Source organism: Scomber scombrus, chromosome 7, assembly GCF_963691925.1.
Source record: "Scomber scombrus chromosome 7, fScoSco1.1, whole genome shotgun sequence".
Classification (NCBI taxonomy): domain Eukaryota; kingdom Metazoa; phylum Chordata; class Actinopteri; order Scombriformes; family Scombridae; genus Scomber; species Scomber scombrus.
Window position 1 is genome coordinate 9,141,430 of NC_084976.1, and position 16,382 is coordinate 9,157,811.

A 16,382-nucleotide genomic window follows, 5' to 3' on the forward strand; every position below is an offset into this window, starting at 1 on the left:
AAGAAGGGAAAGAAAGTACATTCAAAGAAAATTGTATACTGCTTTAGTATTTGAAGGAATGGGAATTCTGTTATTGATTCTGTATTTTATACTTTCTGGTAAAATGTGTCCACCTGAATTCAATACATCATATACAAGTGATAATCCACTGTTATATCAATCAGCTTTAAACATTGTTTTTTCCAGTCCTTTTAATATCCATTTGTGTTCTACAATAAATAATTGTGTGGTGAAAAATTGTGTCTAAATATTTTTTCCAAAATGTTTCAATACCTTGAATTTCAGGAGTTTTTCAAATATATCTCAATCAATTCTGCAGCCAAAATAAATGATAGAGGACTAATCAGGCACCCCTGCTAATTACCCGTCACTTAAATGACTGAGAGATACACTACTGTTTATATCATTATAAAGCATTTGAATAATATTAAAAATGCTTGATCTGAAACTAAACATTTCCAAGGCCTTAGACAAAAATGTGTTGACTGAATGTAGTGATTTACAACTTTTACTCCAGCTTTCGTAGAACCTGTTAAATCAGAGCTACAGCCCAATGATGTAGTGACCAGCAGTTTGAGTGAGTACGTGCTTCAGTACTACATATCGGATGGAGTCTTCAGCAGAGTCGCTCGGTGTCAAACCAAAAACACCAAAGACACTGTGGCCATCAAGATCTCCAAGAAGAGGAGCGATGAATCCCAGGAGCCCAACAGAGAGGTGGATCATCTGAGTATTTCTGAGTCTTTAAGCAGCACATTTCATTTTGTATCCAACATGAACTGTTAGCTGTATCACCCATCTAATTTCTCCTTATTTCTGTCCAGCTGGCCATGCTGAAAATGATCCGTGGCCTTGACCCGATCAACATCATTCGACTCTGTGAGAGTTTTAAATACATGGAGAAGACATGTCTTGCATCTAAAATGCTAGACAAGAATCTCCATGAGCTGCTGAAAGAGAGACGTGGCAACCCTCTCTCTCTTCAGCACATCAGACCCATGACACAGCAGGTATGTGGCTCTGATCATTCTTATAAAAGCAGTGATATAAATGCATCAATCGACGTAGTGCACCAGCATTTGGACAACAACATTCAGATCATTACGGATACTGAACTGTGGCGTCTTTATTTCTTCTTCTGTCTCTACAGCTACTCACAGCACTGGGAGCTCTGAAGACTGTTGGTGTGATTCACACATATATCACACCACAGAACATCATGCTGGTTAACCAGAGAGAAACGCCCTTCAGACTCAAACTCATTGACTTCAGTTCAGCCATCAAAGCTGCTGAAGTCAAGCGTGGCGTAATCATGCAGCCTGTTGCATACAGGCAAGTTACATATTTGTCTTTCTGATGGTTTACATAATTTTGTCATGCATCCATGTTGAGTTACTTTACATACTTTGCATTATTTTAGTATTTTCTCATTGAGTTGTAATGCCACAAACATGATCACAGCTATCATGTCAAACTGCACAGTAATTGTAACATTTTCATGTACTTCTCTGCTTCCACCCTCAGGTCTCCTGAAGTTATTCTGGGTCTTCCCATCTCAGAGGCTGCAGATATGTGGTCTCTGGGTGGTGTTCTGGCCACCCTGTATCTTGGCAGCGTCCCATTCCCTCAGCGCTGCCAGTATTACATGGTGCGTAATCTAATATACCTGAATTAATGTATGCATGTCCAACAGAAACATAAATATGGTGTATCTTATTGGCTTATGTGATTTTATTGTTTCTCCAGATGAAAACAATGGTGCAGACACTGGGTCAGCCAGAGGACCAGATGCTAGATGATGGCACCCACACGCTGCTCTATTTCAGTCAGAATAAAAAATCAACAAAGCCAGCATGGAGACTAAAGGTATGAAAACGTGTCCTGCTGCACTTAAAGCAGATCAGATATTGTACCCCTGATTTGGTAAAAACTATAAAAGTACCTCCCATATATTCTCTGTTGATTTAGACTGCTGATGAGCACAAGGCTCTGACTGGCTTCCCACCCCAAAATCATAGCGGCAGCTCTGGGTTCAGCAGTTTGGATGACCTTGTGATGGTAGGTGGTCCTCATTTCACTGTACAAGTACAAATAATCACTGAATTAACACCAATATTCTGAGAGTAAAGAATGACCATTGACTTTGTTTCCAGATGCAGCTGTACCCTGAGGCAGGAAAGGTTGAGGAGAGGACAACATTTGTTTGCCTGCTGAAGCAGATGCTGTGTCTGGATCCACACAAGAGAATCACTCCAAGTGGCACCAAAGCTTGTTTTTAACTGTGAGCCAATGGGGTGACAGTGATGATGACACCAGCTCGCAGTGAGTGATCATGTTGTGGAGTTACTACAGTTAGTAGATGAAATGTAATGTTAGATAGAAACTGTACTGATGGATGTTAAATTGATTGAAGGATTCATTCACTCATTCCTCTGTTGTCATATTTCATCCAGTCCAACAGCATCACCTGCTGTTACTGATCATCAAGAACCACAAGATGATGGTGGCTCAGCAGATGAAGCATCTACTGTACCTGAACAGACTGACCTGTATGATGCTGGTTCAGCTGACAAAGGTCCAGTCACCACATCTACAGCTGATGAGGTTTCAGCTTCACCTCTGACTGGCTTGAATGACGCTATCTACAGTGAACAAGCTGAAAGTGGCTCACATGGTGGAGGTCCAGATGATAAGCCTTCAGATGACGCCACTGGTGCAGCTGGTGAAGCTGCCGTCATGTCTGCCTCCACAGATGAAGCATCTGCTGCTTTTGTACTGACTGACCTGTATGACTTGCTTCAGCTGAAAAAGGTCCAGTCACCACATCTGCTGCGGATGTGGTTTTAACTGCATCTCAAACTGATGACTTTGATACTGCTGCTGCTTGTGTAGCTGATGAAGCTGCAATTACTTCTGCTCCTACTGATATGGCATCTACTGCAGCTGTACCGACTGACCTATATGACGCTGTTACAGCTGACGAAGGTACAGTCACTGTGTCCTCAGCTCACTCAGCCTCTGCTTCACCTCCAGAGACTGAAGCAGATGAAGCAGGTCCAGCTGGAGTCTCAGCCACCAGCTCCAGAAACACAAGGAGGAAGCCACTGAAAAGAATCCGGAGATTCTTCAGCAGGTTGTCTAGAGCCCTGTGCTACTGCTACTCTGTACCTGCTGAGCCATAATGCCATGTGTCATTAAAAATGAATGCATAAAAATATCAACTGAATTGAGCTTTCTGTGAGCTGTCTGTAAGCAACTGCAAGAGCTGCCATAGCAGCAGCCCAAGTAATGTTCTCAGTGGCAGCAGGAGCAGCGTTGGAAGTAGCTGTGTTATTGTAGTAGTAGTTTCATTAGCATTGATAGTGTACCACAAGAATAATATATTATAATAAGATCTTTATTAAAATTGTAAAAGGTTGATCATGGGCCAATGCTGGATGTTGCAGTAACATGTTAAAAGCACAAAATACAGTGCTTCAGTCTTAATGTAAAAGTAAATGTTTCTCTTTCTTTCATAGCATTAGTCTTTGACTTCTCTTAACTGTCATTAAAATGTTATGAAATAAGAATGCTTTTTTTTCTTTCTTTCTTTAAAAAAAAAAGTCATTCCATTCATTTGAAGTATATTTAGCATGTGTCTAAGCATAGAGAGAGCATATTTTCTTTCTTATGTCCTCAGCACACGGTCACCACTTCCATTTGACATGCAGTGTTAGCTTCATGGAAAGACTTAAGATGGATTAATGCATGGGCATTAATTGATTAAGTTGTCTGACAGGTCAGGAGGTGATAAATGATACCTCCTGCAATGAATACACAGTTTACTTTTGCAATAATTTTGTTTAATTCATCACAGTCAAAATTATATGACATGGATGGTTGGAAACACAGACCCCCCTCCTCTCCCAGCCCCCATTTTTCATTAGGATTCATCATTCATTTTTCTCCATTAGTTGTCTATTAAAAGGGAGGGGGAGGCTTTGGTGGACACTGCCTTCTGTCTTTTCCCTTTTTATCCTTATGTCCTTAAGTTCTGCAGTGAAACCCACAGAGTATCTCCCATGAATACAGAGATGTTACTGTAATTTAGTTTCAACCAGTCAGTCAATTCACTGTATTTCTAGATTCATGGAGATAAAAGAGCAACACAACAATATAAAACATTTTAGGAAACATTATAGTTTTATTTCTGACCTGTTTTCCAGCTTTCATAGTACTGTTGTTTCTTCAGAGAGCGCATGTTCATTCCAACCAGGTTACAATTTGTTTGTTTTCTGCAATAAAATGTTATAGCTACATGTTTGCAGGGAACATAAGGCACCAGTAATAAAGAGTTACTGCTCTTCTCCTGAAAAGTAGTTCATAAAGCCAAACCAGTTAAACCTAACCCCCTTACATTGTCATAATTGTTTAGCAAACAATGAACGCTGCCTCAACACCTACAGTCATAAAAAGTTTGATCTTTAGAAGCCTTCAAGTAATACATACAATTCACAATAACCAGGGCATGTACAGTACATCAGCTGCAGACACAGTGATCCAATCACGACACTGTGTTGCATCATATGGACAACAGCATTTTACTGGATGAATTCAGGATGCAGTCATGAATGAATTTCAGCATTTTGTTAAAAAGATAATGAGGACACTGAGGGACAGTTAAAAATCTGTCAATATATCTACTACTATATATCTCTACTAACAACTATGTATACATGTACATATACATATACTTACAGTATGTTTTACCTATAAACACACATGCATAACTTCCTATTTCCTGCTGTATAAATACACAAGGAGAGGAAAAATCTAATGAAAATTAATTAAAACTAAAGACACTCATGATTCAGCTGTATGTTGAGACAAAATGACACCACAATCATTCTTATTAAGATGTTTGATTACCTCACTTAATTCACACTTTAAACTGAGCTTCTATCAAATAACTGAAAACATCTGTGTGTGGCTGCAGGGCATTTAATAACCAGATGACCATTACTTAATGTGAAATATAATGCTCCATTCGTAATCAGTGCATCCACTGGGTCATCAATAAACTAAACCCCCAGCATATGATAGCATATATATTCATTTTCAATCAAACTTTACAACATGCTTATTTCCAGTGTGCAATCAATAGTAATCACTAAGAGGGATGACTTGTAACAGTATTATGTAGTTAGGACACATATGCAACTGACATAAGTGTAACCAATACAGTTGAAGACCCTGTCATCCAAAGGGTCCATCAACCATCTGGGACATTTTGTCCCACAGATGGACCTCAAACTGACTTTAAAGGTGGATAAAAGACTAACCTGAGTAGCAGTAGGAAGAAGCTTGTAAACAACATTAGAGTGACTATCTCTGCATGTCTGCCAGGTCATTAGTGTGTGTGTATTAATGCTTCCAGGTTGCCTGTTGAAGATAGACAGCATGGGATGTTTTGTAATTGTGTCTCGCAACTGCATGTTTCACTGTAACAAAAAACTAGCTTCAACCCCACCAGAGGGAGCAATCTGCACATTCTTCACACATCGGCAATCTTCAGCCACACCTGCAACATGTGTGTATATGGTGCTATGGCAACCGTCTGAGACACATCTTTGCTCAAAGACACGGATCCTTGCCAGGAAGGGATAATGCTTTAATAGTGTTTCGTGGAATGGAAGTACAGAAAGAAAAAGAAAAGTGAAAATAAAGCACAGTGATACCAAGTAAGGATAGTTCTGTCTGAACAGTACCAGACAAATAAGGCTTTTAATAGGCTTTTGTTACCCTAGAACTTATAGTTTTTTTAATTAAATAAAAATACCCAACCTTTGTCATGTAGAGCCAAAAAGATTATTTGTTGCTCTTTGTGAATGCATTCTGTGTGGAACAAACCCACAGATATATCTTGGTTAATGCAAGTATCGGAAACTACTGCTTTATTTTTTTACAACTTATTACAACAGAAGCTGTAGTTGTGACTTGTGCAAACCAGTGCTTAAACAAACAAAAATACCTGAGTAATAAAGTAAATAAAGTGTTTTATCAATACCTTAAACATTTTAAAAGGCAGCAGTAGGACAGCTCTAGGACTAGGTGGCAGAGGAAATCCATCCAGTTCCTGCTCACTGCATCTTGAAGCCATACTATATCATGCCTGCCAAGAGTCCACGAGTCCATGAGTCTCTCTCTTTGTAATGTAGGCATGCACGTGCTTGAGTTTCTCCTTCATTATGGTACCGACAGCTGTCTACGACCATGAGGTCACAGCAGCCCCAAAATGCATCACCTCACTGTGTAAACACACAGCCATGTTTAAAAGGTGAGTCTTAGAATGGGTGCAGTGATGTTTAGGTTTAGGATGGTGGTTTAGAGGACATTCAATGGAAAATTTTGGATCTGATTATAGACTAAAAAAAGAAATGTTTCTTAGAAAGTGTGACCCACAGTCCCACAATAAGTAGTTTTATATTTAGTGGTGAAAACTCTACATGGAAAAGTTCAATTGGTTATTTTCCTTTGCTTCTGCTTTGCAATCATTCAAATTCACTGTATTATTCGACTCTTAAATTTAGCTGTCTGTTTCGCTTCACCCGACTGTGCCTCTGTCCCATCTGTAGGAAATACCAGCCTGCATCCCAAATGGATGGTATGTGCAGTAGCATTCTTTCAGACTAGCTTCGCTAATCCTTGACACTCAAGTTCTGACATTTTCCTCTACAGATCTGGGCCAGTCCGGTGCTGATACAAGGATTAGGTTTCCGCTGGATCTAAATGAAACTGCTTTCTATCTTATGATCCTAAACTGAAGGAAAAGTATGAAGGATTAGAATAAAATTGGACAGAAGAGAAGGGAGAGTGATATGCTATTTAAAGATGACTACCTCTGCTACTGCAGTGGCTTTTTTCAAAAAACAGAATCAAAATAAACACCTGGAATTAGGGCATCAGTAGGGTGACTAAATATCAAGGTCTTGCTTTTGCGTTTTGTGCTCACTGGGGTTGAAACACTCTGATGATGAACTCATAGGGGGAACTCCTTGGATTTCTGGCACCAAACACAACATATGCAAGCCACACAGCTGCGGGACACTATTTCTCTAGGGTCTCTCTCCCACTCTCACCCCTCAAGCACCCCTATCCCTCCCTTTCCATCTCCTCCATCCTTTTCCTAGAAGCATTACCTCACACCACATTAGGCAGAGCCGGAGGTATTACCTGGGGAGTGCGTTTGTGTAGAGGGAGAGCCTTGTATTTGTGTATGTCTGAGTGAGAGGGCGAGTAAGAAAAAAAGGAACTGTTTTTGAGACGTTTGTGTTTTAATGTGACATTTAAACAGCATTGGGTGGAGCACAGTTATCCTAGAGCTCACTTCTCCAGCCTATCGCCAAGCCACAACAAATATGTAATCAGGGACTTTCTGTGTAATGTGGACAAATCACTTTCAGGATAAGATTAGTCTTTCTTTGCACTAATTCAGGCATTTGCTGTGTATTCTGCTGTTGCTTCTCATATTAAACATTCATGGTTTGTCTCAGACTGGACATTATTTGCAACAGGACTCGAATAAAGAGTAACAGCAGAACCAGGCAGGTTTATAACATCATGTAACTGGTAATAAAGACATTTTCACTGGATCATTGCAGCTTTAGGACTTGACCATTTACACTACATTAAACAGCAAAGCAACCAACTCAACATCTGCATAATTACCATGACCTACAACTGAGAGGTGTTTCATTTCACTCCCACCTCTATATAACATGGTGAAATTGACTGAATATTTTAAAGAGTATTACAGCAAAGGAAAGTGGAGGGCGTATTCTCGGACACATTTAATTATTGTGATTTTGCTAAAAGTAACCTTTACAAAAGGTATGAGAAAAGAGGAGTAAATTGCCATCACAGGAGAAGGTGCTGTTAACAAAACCATAAAATACAGAGAGCATAACTCAACACATTATGACTGCTGCTGGTCATCTAAACATCCTCCAGGCTGACTCTTATGAGAGCGGCTGTGTATAAAATGAGTCAAACAGCCGTGATTTAAATCTGAGCTGGCCCACCCACAGTGACAGGAGAAATTAGACAGAGAGTGGTTTACATCTCTCACTAGGTGTTCATTATAGTTTCCCTGTCATAATTTGACTGTTATTTTCTGTGTCTTACTCCCTTTTGGCTTCGTAATCCAACTCATCCCTGGGTTGCATTTTTTTGTCTGGTTTAGTTAATGTTGGTCTGAGCTCAGCCTCAAAACTGTTGATATGTTAACATAGAAGCATTTTGCTGGCTTTGTGTGCAAGTTTAAACAATGTGTATGTGACTAATACCGAGTCTCTATGTATACATATGGGGGAAGTTATCTGAAATAACTGAAATAAACTGTACTAATGAAGTCAAGACTTCTACATATTTATATACATGTGTAAACTGACACAAATCTATATGAAAACATACACACAGGTGGAAATAGGTTAGGGGATAATGGGTATAAAGCATTTGTGCTATAATCCTAATGATTACATAATTTGCATTACCTTCCTACAGCACATCTTTTGTTTTAAAGGAGAATTTACTTCAGACTGTCAAGGGAGGAAAATGTATACAATTATTTAATATGTTCAAAACAGCATGCTGAGTGGATTTATGTTAACCCTCCTGTTGTCTTACTATCAACCATGCAACTTCTGTTGTTTCACCTCTTGACTGTTTATAACGCATAAGGAATAAATTAGCACCCAATTCTGTGTTAGTGTTTTTTTTAGCCAACTTCATTCCAACTTATTACCACAGGTCTTACACATGTTTTTGGAAATTGATGGTCAACAGCCCTCATTTAAATGAAATTATACCTCATTTTATAATTAACGCCTGTTGTCCTCCTGGGTCAAAACTGATGTGGTAACAATAGGAAGGTTGAAAAAGAAAAGGGTTTACTTTTCATGGTTCATATGGTGTATCACATTCCGCAAAAAGTCACTATTTTACAGTACAAATACTGTATATAAGTCTGCTTATTCACAATGTGGAATATGTCATACAGTACATCTGTATTAATGAAATCCTCAGAAGATTAGAATCTTCAGACCAAAAAGAAAAGGAAAGCTGTGGTTCATTACCATTCCTGTCCTCAAAATGAGGTTGGGATTCTGAAACAATGTTTAGTCATGGTGCTGTATCAGGGGAATCTTTGACGTTTGTAGAGTATGAGTCAGAAAACTAAATTACTTCTTTTTTTTTTACTTTGTCATGATAGTATCCCAATCCCCTTTTCAGACATATGTCCAGCAATTCGACGCCTATTTCCTGAATATGTATAGTATAGTAGTAGTAGTAGTAATACTGTATGTCTGTAAGTGTGGCTGTAGCATCTTGCATCTTGTATGTGATCCATCTCCCTAAAATGCTGAGCACCACTCTTTCTTCTTGCATACGCAATTTGCAGTGAATGTCATTCAGAATTACTTATTATCTTGTGATTTGTTGACGTGTGGTCAATTGTAATCTTGCATCATGGGAAGCCTCATAAAACTGTGCGCCTGTTTGAAGCAATGACCTTTGTTTCGGCCTCTCCCACAAAAGCGGGACTCCATGCCAACATTTCTGGTCTATATTATAAAAGTGCATGGGGAGAAAAGGAGGATCGACAGAGGCATTGATAAATGGATGGGTGGTGCATACTTAAGTATCTACAAAAGAGCAGACATAAAATAAGAGCAAGGCAGCAGCGTAGCTTTGTGGTTACAGTGGTACTTGTGGTAGCGATATCAGATTAAAAAGGACTGTATTAAACCTTTCAGTTTCCAGTCTTACCTTCTGAATTGAGTTAATGTGGTCTTTTTGTTTTCAGATATCCAAATCTAAGCTAGAATGAGTTTCAGTAAAAGTGAGCAACTTTTATGTAGGTTTATTTTATAGCAACAACATGATGGACAGTGCAGATCTGCCTAAGGACATCGACACTGTAATAAATCAAATCTCAAAATGCTCATTGCCCATTAACTGAAAATATGTTTGATATGTATGAACCTTTACTTTTATTCACAGGATGTAAAATATACAGGAAGCAGTCATCCTCAGAGGTTTCCACATGTCCTCTCTCTCTCTCTCTCTCTCTCTCTCTCTCTCTCTCTCTCTCTCTCTCTCTCTCTCTCTCTCTCTCTCTCTCTCTCTCTCTCTCTCTCTCTCTTTCCCTAACTTTCCCGCACACACATACACATACACACACACACGTATACCGAGGTGTTGTGTTGGCTGTGAGAATGTTTGTATCTGCTCTGGTTTACTGCGTGTTTAGTCTAGAACAACACCAAAGTCAGCCAGCAGACCCAAAGCTTACAGTAAGTGGGACACAGCTTCAATGGTCTGCTTTACCCTTGGACCACTAAACTGAGAGCTTTTGCACTGAGTGATTTATGCCAATCTATACAGTTTAATCTTCACAGAATTGAATACCTACCTACTGTATCTTCAAAGACAGAAAGAAAGAATCTTGAACCAATCTAGATTGCTTTGAAACACATGCTTTCAAACAGCAGTGACTGACTACAGGATGAAAAGAAGAATGCATACAGAAGTCTTTTCTTTTGAACACCACTTCAAACCACTGAAAAAGTTTCTCTCGAAATTGCATGCAAGTATTTCCTGAGATTTAAAGTCACACTAATTTTAAATGGCATTGGAGTAAAATGGGAATGGGAATAAATGTTCTTGCACTGTTAAGAATAATTGTTTCAAGCACTACAAAACAGTCCATCTGACCCTTAACAAGGGGCATATGCTGATAAGTTCTCATAAGTGTTTGCTGTTTCTTGTGTCACTAGGAGAAATTTAATGATCGATTAAGCTCCTTAAAAAGAAAAAAAAAAAGCGGAACCCTGCTGTTAAATAACCAGGTAAGACTCCTTTTGGAGTCCAGCAGGGTGAGAGAGAGCAGGGGTGATTTTCCCAACCAGATTTAGTGCCCTGATCTCTTTCAGCCCATTGTTCCATGGATGGAGGACTAAGGGTTTAAGATGTTACTGAGCTTATGGGAAAGTCACCTACTGCTCCCTTCCTTGGGAATGATGTGAACTTACTTCACTGTATGTGTAAGATCAGAAAACAGTTGTAGTTTGGCGACTGACAAATTATGATGTTACCTAACAGATTGGGGTATCACATAGAAAACGCATATGCTGTGCGTGTCATTCTGCAGGGGAGTTACAAATTATGCTTTTTGTCATTTAATTGTCTTTACATCATTGCTTTTTGCTATTCTTTTCAACTCGCTTCCTATTTAGCACACACACCTACTGTATCCACAATCCAAATGACAGGAAAAGGAGAGATAGTTTAATTTGACTATTATTATCCAGAAGTTAGTACAGTAAGAACTACAATGAGACATGAAACAGGAGACAAACAAAGAGATGATGCTGGGAAGAGACGGCTGGGTGCAGACAGGTACTCCTAGAGCAGAGAGGTGGTCTGTCTGCCTGTCTCACTCACATCTTTTTTGCTATCTGAGTGATATGTTTGCTGTTTGCAGCTATATTTGGTGTTAAATTACTCACAAATAATACTGCAAAAACCCTTTAGTGTAGTATGTAGACAGTATAGAGACAGCGTAAGAGTGGATAAATACATCCCAACATGACCTATGACATTTTTGTAGCTGTACCACATGTTAGTCTGAGCTAGCTGAGGATGAAATACTGCCCAGATGTTTACATCTAGTGTTTTTGCTTTGTTACTGCACAATTCTTATCCACCTTTTTCAAAAAGTGTTGGATTCTGATATGTAACTTTGCATTTCTGAATTACTGCAAAGTGCACATACAAAAGGAAGTTATATATCTTTTCCTCTAATTCCTAATCTCCCCATCCGTCCTCTCTTCCTGTACAGTGTGAGCACGTCTATGTCCTTAGTCTGACGTTCATTTTAGATAGTGGGTTTAAATCCTTGCGTAAAAGGACATAATTAAAAGAAAAAAAAAGACACCGTATTAAAAGTTGTTGTAATTCAGAGGGGGATTTAAGAGCCTTATAGATGAGTTCAGATGAAATGACGCTTCAAAAGTCAGCGGAGGGATGAAAAAAAGCAGTTTGATTTGTGCTCAATGGTGTGACTCCCTGTAGTGTGTCACTGTGATCTGGGATCTTAATCTCTTTCTCACTGTGCTAAGTCATTTAAAGGAGGGAGGGGTGAGTTGGCTGTAAAGTCGGTTTCTTTTATTAAATCTTTTTCTTCTTCTGGATAAATGTAAATATTTTAGGAAGTGGGATTAAATCTTATCACATGACAGCATTCAACTTCAGTTAAATAAATGCATTAAGCATCGATGGACAATGATGAAATCTGTTTCAGCCTTTATGTTTTTATAGAGAACACACAGTACTGAGAGCAGAACACCATCACTAGTGTCCAAGTTGTTAACCCCTCATCCATGTAGACCCACAGAACTTTCCGTTTCAGCTTTCACGCTGTGGCACAGATTTTAACATTACACTGAAATCTTTATATGCTGTTTTAAAACCTTTTTGAAGAGATACAGATACATTGGATTAGATAAGGGCTGGCACAAACTGACTACAATACAAACACTCGAATAAAATGAAACAGTGTTTTATAAGCATTTCAGTAGTCTTGGATTTTCCCCAGGCCTCATTCTCTTTATTTATTTATGATTATCTTATACTTCCTGTCCTAACACCCAACTATCAAACATAGGACATACATACACACACAGAGACACACTCAGACACACCCCCACCTCATTCTCCTTTATTGCAGAGCAAGTCATTGATCAAGAAAGTACCCCAGTGAGGACAGTTTGGGCTAATATGTGTGCAATTGGTGTAAAATAAAGCATTCAAACTTTTCATGACAGGATTTCCTTATCAATGTCCACAAATGAAAGATTTACAGTAATAAGGACAATAATCCTGTAATTGGCTAACACATGTTGAAAACAAAAGATACAGAACTAAAGGATATTAAAAACAACAAGCTGTAAATATTCATTAAGTTGAATTGTTTGAATGCAGCCCTATAATTCATACAGTATTTCACTCATGCAGACAGAATATTTCAGACTTTCCAAGGTAGTAGGTTACATGAGATGAGAATGTCCTCCGAGGAGTCACCACATTGAGCAGACTCACAGATCTTCACTGACAGTTGTTCTCCCAGTGGTTTTGATGCAGCAAGATTATCTTCCAATCCCTGAAATGAGTCCAGAAAGAATCTGAGTCTACTGAACCTGACTTTTTTCTGCACTTGTCCTCGCAACAGTAGAACTGATTAATTTCTCTGCATCTATTTGCCAAGAAACAGAGTATACACATTATTTAATATAGTATACCCAGAACACCACAGTAGTCTCTCAGAGGCTTTAGTATCGACCATATCTGTGGAAAAGTGAAGAAACACGTGAAGACATCTTCCTGTGGGTATACATGGCTACTTCTCAGTGGTGGGACCATAATGTATGTACAATATGTTTAATGGTGGACATTATGCTATACTGTGTCTCTGACTACAAGGAAAGGTGCACTGCTCAATGTCAAAATAGGCCCGTGGGTTCCCGCTGTATGGTTTTCAAACTGTGCTGAATACATTTCTATCCAGCTGACAAAGAATACTTGAAGAAAACATAAAGAATGTAAAAGATTACATAACTCACCTTGTTACTATGTATTTTGGGCTGATGCAATGAACAATTTATCAGCTTGTGATTAGGTTTGGTTAGAATTAGTGCTTCTGGCTGGCATTTCTTACATGTCATGTTTTTAAAAGAGGAAAAAATCTTTTTTTGTTTTGTTAGTTTTTCTTTCTATTCTTCTTTTCTAAAAATCGCACATCATAAGTACAGGTGCTCTTTGGAGTCAAGGGCCAAGACAACTGCAAAAAGGAGGGAAAATTCCAATGCTCTCTGAGTCTCCAGACTAATAGAAAGCTTTCACTATGACGTGGTTGACATCAATGGGTTTGGGCTGAAAGCTTTCATTAGTGTGTCATGTAGCCATGTTTTCAATTTAAAAAAGACATAATTTTGTAATTAGCTGTTTCTAATGCAGAAAGCATCCATTCATAAACTTTCATGAGATCATGCCAAGCGTGGTTCTGCGTTATGGCTTTTTTGTCTACTATTGTAGACAATAAAGTTCCTTTCTGTCTTCCTATTTGTTTCAGAAGTTAGTACCAAGTACATGCTGATGTAAGTGAATTTTACTGCAAGTACGAATTAGCTGAACATAATTTAGTTAGCACCAAACTGTTTTACACACTGATTAAAGTATTTATGGTTTTGAACATTTTAGAGAGATTATGTACCTATAATCAAGCACTTGTAATTCCACAGTGAGCATTCATTTTCAATCTTTTTTTCTGGCAATATGGTGAATGTACTCTCTCCATAGATGAAAACAATTAGACTAAATCAACAATAGGCACTAAAGTTGCAGGTGGTAAACCAAAACAATGGGCTAAAAGATTTTTAAACGTACCACGTAATTGAGGGGAATTGCAGGGTCAGGTGATGATTCTCTGTTGTCCTGATATAACTGAAAAAAGCAAAATCATAGAGGTGCTGTGGCTCATTTCTTTAAAGTGCTGTCCCTTTTTAACAAAAATGTGAGGTTTGAATCCATCTCACAGCTGCAATGTCCAGAATGCTTACTCTGCCCGTCTTCTTTTCAATGCCATCTGATGAAGAAGAAATGTAATAGATTATAATTTAACAGGCCACACTTTTAGCTTGAACCCACTGACTTGGAGGAGCATGGTGTTTTATGATAGATGTTAACACTCAGCAGGATCTTGCTCTTTGTGTGTGTCAAGATCATTTCAGTAGCCTTTCCCTTTTCTGCATGTGCGCATATGTATATATGCTGTGGGTGTGTTACAATGTATGCTCTCCTTTTTGTATAGAAAGAAGAAAACGTCCTGTCCTACTGGTAGGGGATGGGTCTGGTCTTTTCTGATGTCACACACACATGCTGGTAGATTTACAGCTGATGAGCATTTTAAGCTTCTGAGAAATACAGAAATGCATGCCTGCGAGCACAGGCACACACGCAGTCACGCAGACACATGCACGCGCACACACACACACACTAAAAGTTGGTGTGCACTTTCAGTCGTTCAGGAAGTCCCCTTGTTGTTCATGAAACATCTGGAGCACAGAATCCCTGAATCCTGTGTTCCCCTGGCAACACTAAATCAACAGCCAGACCATTGCCTGCCCTATGTGTATTTGTGTGTGTGTGTGTGTGTGTGTGTGTGTGTGTGTGTGTGTGTGTGTGTGTGTGTGTGTGTGTGTGTGTGTGTGTGTGTGTGTGTGTGTGTGTGTGTGTGTGTGTGTGAGAAAGAGAGAGACAGAGAGCCTGATCAGCCAAGTACTTAACCGGCAAAACTGGACAAGACCCAAAATTAATGCTGTAAGCAGGCTACTTGATTACAAACAAATGATTTAAACAGCATTTGTACAGGAATGATTTTTTCCCAAGCTTTTTGATCCATATTAGCAGTTGATAAATGTAACTGTGATCACTGTATAGGCATGAGTAATGTAAAGAAGAATATTATTGTTTAAATACATATTTTGCTTGTACAAGTGTTTTAGCATTCTTTTTAGGGCAATATCATATATGAAGATGTCCTGATATGGATAGTTATTACTGTACTTTACTATCTTCTGAGTGGATAACAGAATCAGGTTCAATCAGTAGAGTAACTTCCATTCCAAAACAGCTTTTATTGACTGATGTGTTCTTAACATCACACTGTCAAATAGCTACTCATTGTCAGTGGCTTGTTATCACCCTTCATCAGCACCAGCTTGTATCCTAGCACCCTAAAGCAGCATCCTGGCCCCCTTTACCAGATCATAACTTATCCTATTAGGTTACCTAAACTGAGACACGCTCAAGCTGCCTGACATAATACAACAGCAAAGTGACTCCCTACATCTCCATCAATTCATATCTCTTCCTACTAGGTATGATCCCAAACCCTGAAAAGGCCACATTGATTGATAGAATCTTCACAAATTCCCCCCATATGTATCAGTCTGATGTGTTCTACAATAACATTAGCAACCACGGTTTTATTTCCTGTGTTTAAACTAACTGTTCTTCTAAATAGTCTGAATCAGTCATAAACAAATCCTAAAAAACTTCAACACTCCAGATTTTTTCTTGACCTGGCCAATGTGGAATGGTTTAGAGTCAGCCTGATCCCCTTTGTAAGTGATGCATGGAATTGTTTTGGGACCTGTTTAGTGCCTTTGTTGACAAGAAAATGAGAATATAAAATTGGCTCAATCCCTGGTTTAACTATGAACTTGCAGTGCTCCTTCAATAAAAAAAACACTGCCTGACGTAAGGTGTGGCTATCCAGATCC